We start from the raw sequence: 6297 nt of genomic DNA on the forward strand, positions 1-6297 counted from the left end.
CAAACAAACAACTTATAGTATTTTGGCACTTGTGTATAAAGTTAAAATCATAAATAATATTCAACGTTAAACTGGTACACAATTTTATTTAGGCCTATCTATGGCTTTCAAAAAGTGTACCAGTATATATACGTTGAATATTATTTATGATTTTAACAAACAAACAAGCTCTATCTATTATATTATATTAGATAGATAGCGCTGCGCTACTTAGGTAATTCAGTTCAGTTTGTAAATCCTCTTTTTGAGAACAAAAACGTGTAGCTCAGTTTATAGTATTCTGTTATTACCCTAATTCGGATTTGCAAATGACTGATACAAAACTGATAAAGATTACTCTCTATCTTTACACAGTTATTGTTCATACAATTTCATAATATGCATTGTGTCTCAACCGTTACGACATCTTAAAGTTTGATGACGAGGAACCCATTTAAAGAAAAAAAAAGTTTGGAGACGGCTTGAATGGGCAATGAAGAAAACTTTATTATAAATGTATGATGTTTCGACAAGATTATGTTATCCTAAGGTACAAATAATTTACAGAGACACATGAATGTAACAAAGAGGTCGGATGACCAGAGATTGCTTCACAACCTAATATAGGTATCTAGGTACCCGGTGTGCTGTTTTATGATGGAGCTGTATTGTTCAACTAAGATAGCTTCCTTTATTCTGCGTTTATTGATGTTTTATATAGATATACTGAGGTTTTTTGAGATGCAATGATGGTAAACATGGGAGGTTTTTTTTATTATCTTCGGGGAATCTGGTTTCCAGTTCTCTTTCGGTTTCTTCGATGTAGAATTCTGGACAGTTATTGCACGTTATTTTATAAACGACATTAGTATTGTGTGATTCTATGTAATTTTTATTTAATAATGATTTTAGTTTAGGGCCTGGTTTTTGTGTGAATTTGAAGTCAACTGGAATTTTATGTTTAATGGTAAGTTTTCGTAGGTTTTTTCCAAGCGTTGATTATTTTTTAACTGAAGTCAGGACTAAATGGTTACTATGTCCGTCGTATCTCAGCCTACCTGATGAGCTTTGGTATTGGCGAAAGGCCTCACTGACGCTAAATATGGCAGATGTGTAGTGTGATTTGACATTTTGTTATATATTCTTTACTTTCACCCATAATTACTTAGAATAATTTAGAATGAGCGGAAACGTTTGTGGTATGTGATGATCTGATCTTATTTCGGTAGCATGGAAACGGCTTATTGCTTTTTGTATATGCTAGTGATAACTTTTACATTTACTCTGTTTTAATTTGACGTATAAAAAGAGGAGACAACCTCTAGATTCTATTTGATGAACGAAAATTATCATATTCGGCCTCATGTTATTTTAGAAATCAACAAAAGTTGATACACCATAACTTCCAATAAGGATATCATCAGCGCAATTTGAATGACTTAGGTTTTTCTTGACATGTACAGGTCAAGACGTACAAGGGATAGAACGATCCTGTTGCTAACCCACTGTTTGGCTTATAAAATTGATCATCATAGGTAAAATTTACACGCTATTTTCTGAGTTTAGTTAGGTGATCATTAACACTGAAATTGGCTTGTTCTGGTTTACTTTTAAACATAGTAAAGCTTGTTTCACAGGTGTTGGAGGAAAGAAGGATTTCAGTCAATAGACACTGAAATTTCCTCCTGATCATGTTTTAAATGCCATTCACAAAATCTGAGGATTTTTTTTTTAGATGAAAGGTGTCATTCTTTAATAAATAGTTTAATCTCATACTTAGCATAAGGATTTAGCGACAGGTTGTAACTGTGAGTCTATGCTATACACAATAGGTCTGTAAAAGATGCTATCTTTTCCAATCTTATGAGGTGTGTAAAAGCGAGGGCTGTGATAAGAGGTGGGTATAAAAGAAACGTTTTGGCTTGTAGATAGAATATAACTTTCTTTAACATGAATTTTAGTGTTAGAGAAAGCATCAATGGTAGGGTTTGTTTGTTTGTTTCTAGTTAAGCACAAAGCTACACAATGGGCTATCTCAGCTGTGCCCACCAGGGCTATCGATACTCAGTTTCTAGCGCTATAAGTCCACATACTTACATCTGTGCCACTGGGAGGCTTAGCGGTAGGGTTTCCTTTCAGTAAACTACCTGATTCGTCGTTTATTTCCTTTAAAGATTAGCTACATAATGGGCTATGTGTGCTATGCCAACCACGGATATCAGTACCTGGTTTTTACTGTTATAAGCCTTCAGACTTACCGCTGAGCCATTGGGGGCTGGAAATAATGTATGTAGTTTCTGATTTTTTGCTTCACTAAGGTTCAAGTTGAAATCGTTAGTGTAAAATTCAGTATTAGCAACTAATTGTTCTATTGGCACAGATATAGGTTTCACAACAAAGTTTTCGCCTGAATTTAGGAGCAGCTGGTTGTTCTATTGGCATAGATCTAGGTTTCACATGAAAGTTTACACCTGAATTTAAGAGCAAGTGGTTGTTCTATTGGCACACATCTAAGTTTAATAGCAAAGTTTAAACGTTTCACGCTGGAAATTATTCACTTCTTTCTGGTTTTCTTTCAACTTCTTGCGTTTCTTGTTGTGATTGTTCCTTTTCTTATATGCTCTGTTGTTGGATTTAAACCAGCTTGCGTAGTCGAGTTTATTCCAATCTTTAGGGATTCACTTGCTTGCAAGTTCAATGTGTTTTCTATATAGTTGAATTTATAGATTGGAGATTTTCAATCGACGTTTTTTATGATGGCTCTTAACACTGCAAACTTGGCTTCTTCAGTTATGTTTTAGCATGTCGAAGTGATAAAAACATATGATCCGAATAAAACTCGAATAAAATTTAGATGTATTATATGGAGAAAATATAAAGGTTCTTAATTTTCACGATACTTTGTTGGTAGCTTAGTAAGTAAATTTGATTTATATTCAGTTTTTAGCTTTGATACTTATGTAAAGAAGCATATTCTGCAAATAAAGCAGTAAGTTATTAAAAACAATTTGGAATCATCGCTGGCCTTATGTAAAAATGGGATCATTAAATTTGTTCTTTAACTTGGGATCACTAGCCTTGCTTGAACTTGGAACCATAGTCTATTTCTTGAACTTGGAATCACCTTAGTTTAAAATGGGATCATCAGATTTGATCTTTAACTTAGGATCACTATCCATGCTTGAACTTGGAACCAAAGTCTTGTTCTTGAACTTGAAATCATCTTAGTTTACAATGGGATCATCAGATTTGATCTTTAACTTGGGATCACTAGCCTTGCTTGAACTTGGAACCATAGTCTATTTCTTGAACTTGGAATCACCTTAGTTTAAAATGGGATCATCAGATTTGATCTTTAACTTGGATCAACTAGCCCTGCTTGAACTTGGAACCATAGTCTTGTTCTTGAACTTGGAATCACCTTAGTTTAAAATGGGATCATCAGATTTAATCTTTAACTTGGGATCAATAGCCCTGCTTGAACTTGGAACCATAGTCTTGTTCTTGAACGTGAAATCACTTATCTTTATTTTTTAAATTAGGATTTGAGTTTTGTGAGATCACTTCTATTATCATTGAATCTGTAGTTACTAATCAGTTACACTTTGTAACAATAGCAACGAGCTATTCAATTTTTGATTTTTACATATTAGTTCCATAACAACATAACTTACAAATCAAACTTCTATAAAGTACCAAGATGGTAATGTGTATGTATTTTCCTTTCTGACGTTACACAGCGATTACCAATAATAGCAAATTTCTTAAAAAGCATTTTTGAACAATCTATGCCAGCTTACATATTATTAACCACAAAAATCGGACTAACAGACGTAGTATTTTTCGTATCTTCTTGTTACATCTTCTTAAGAAAACGATTAGCATTTACATTCTTCCAAACATATAGTAGCTTCCAGTTAAAACTTTCACAAGTTTCATAGTTATACTCTTTAAGGTCTTGGAGTCTTTGTCATTCCGTGAAAACCTTTCCATAAGCAAAATCATTAACTTAGTTTTTGATACAAATTTCAGCCAATATGATTTTTATCTCTGTGCCTTCATTTCAAAAGCTCTTTTGGTTCTTAAACGTAAGTACCATAAAAAATAAGCTAGCAGTTTTTGGTTTGCTTTTAAATCTTTGTACAATAACAATAGCAATAAAATAATTCCTTAAACATAACATTCTCCAATTGTTTCGTTTTTCTCACAAACATCAAATAGAACGTTTGATCTACTTCCTACCGTTACATTACCATTTCTGTTTATCTATTTAAAACTAGTTAAAATAATTTCTTGTCCTATTTTTTTATATATGAACATCTTCATTTACAAACTAGCCTATGTAAGAAACTATCGAGTTCCCTGTCCTTGCAGCTCAATGAATCCGGATCCTTTCATTCACTTTCAAGTCCTCATACTTAACAATAACAAGTTTTATTGTTAGATCATCATTAATTTAATAAAAAAAAATTTTCAGAAATGGTTAGACGTTGGCTAAATTTTATTTAAGACTTTTACCCCTTCATCAGGTTTTTACTGTACATTAATAAAGAGAGAGAAGAATAAGAAATAATTTCAACATAAAAACGTACAGAGTAGAACACATTTACAACAATGATGATAAATACCGAAGAAATATACAAAAATAAAGGAAGATTAAAAATGTAATCAATATAAATTTGAGAGTTAAGAAGCAAAAGAATGAAACATATACAATATATATATAAGTATAATTGAGCAAATGCATTTTTCAGAAAACACATCGAAAAGAATCTAACACACATAATCCGTTATTACTAGTCATGTATAGAAAAGCAATGAATATATAATGAAAAGAAATGATATCTAACATGTGACTGATCGATCAGTAATGATACCCTCATGATCTCATATTGGTAACCAAAACCTTAAAACCTGTTCAGCATTCTCTAACCTAAAAGACAACCGTTCTCACGAGACTATGTAAATGCACACATATAGTACGAGGATTTGTTACGCATGCCCGTATTAATATTACCGCTACAATGTATGGTCCCAGTTGTATGTTCTAAAACAAAAAATAACACATGCACGTCAGAATGCAATATTTACTGTATATTGGTGAAACAACATTGAATTTACAAACGCCTGTAGTAAGTCACCAATCTAATTTAAAATCCACAATAACGAGACGTTCGCAGGTCTTGGTCTGTTAGTTATTGTTTTTCGGAATGTAATGCCACAAATTGACACAAAGTTTCAAAACTGAAAACAACAAAAAACATCTTATTTTTCACAAAAAAAGACGATTACAACACAAAACAACTAAACAGTACTCAAGTTAAAAATAAAGTGATTACAAGTTCAGCAAAGGAAGAAAGAGTAAACATTCACAATGCTAGCTCGAAAATATCAAAAACCAAATGAATTATATTAAAAAATGTCTGCCTCTCAGGTCCAGCTCCAGCTATCAAGTTCAGATCTATTTTGACCCCAAAAGAAATGTCAAACATAATAATCTATGCTATCTGGAACAACACAATAAAGTGAACCCATTTAGTAACAGCTTTTTCTTCTCGTTGTTGGGTGGTAACCTCACAAGATCAACTTGCTGGTTACCATATGAAGAGAAGACAGAGATAGCCTAGACTGGCAACAGTTTACAGAAGTAAAATATTTTAGATGCTGGGCTACAATAGACTTCCTGATTCAAATAAAAATCCACAGAAAACAAGGAGATTTATTGTAGGTTTAAAATATATACGTGGGTGTAGTGTAAAGATTAGTATGTGAAAGGGGGAATTATCCTTTTTTGTACAGAGACATTTCAATTTTTCCTATCGCAATAGCGTTGGTGACATAAATACTCGAATACTAGATAAAATGGATTAAATGAACACATTTTCGTTTAGATAAGTCCAGGCTTATAAATTACACTTCTTTGATATTCATTGACAGTTGTATGGTGAGAATATTTTATTCCTACAATTTCTCCATACGACAAAACTAATGCTATGATGTGTAAACCACACATAATAAATAATAATTTTCTTTTTAATTGGTTTATTGACTTTTATCTGCTGCTATTTAATAACCTGTCACTTTTTTTAAAACTTACACATAATGCACTTATTACTTATTTTGTATTCCAGTTCTTAAGTTTGTTTTTTTCTCTTTTATATTTGTCAATTTTAAAGATGTACCTCTAGTTGAATTATTTTGTTTTGCTATTCTTTTTCCATGCAGGATATACCTTGCCTACACTATTGTTAGGGCAACTGTAGGACAATCAAACCTGACAAAGGTCTTTCGTTCAAAGCATGAGTAAGTAAAGGAAAA

The sequence above is a fragment of the Limulus polyphemus genome, unplaced genomic scaffold, assembly GCF_000517525.1.
Source record: "Limulus polyphemus unplaced genomic scaffold, Limulus_polyphemus-2.1.2 Scaffold71, whole genome shotgun sequence".
Classification (NCBI taxonomy): Eukaryota; Metazoa; Arthropoda; class Merostomata; order Xiphosura; family Limulidae; genus Limulus; species Limulus polyphemus.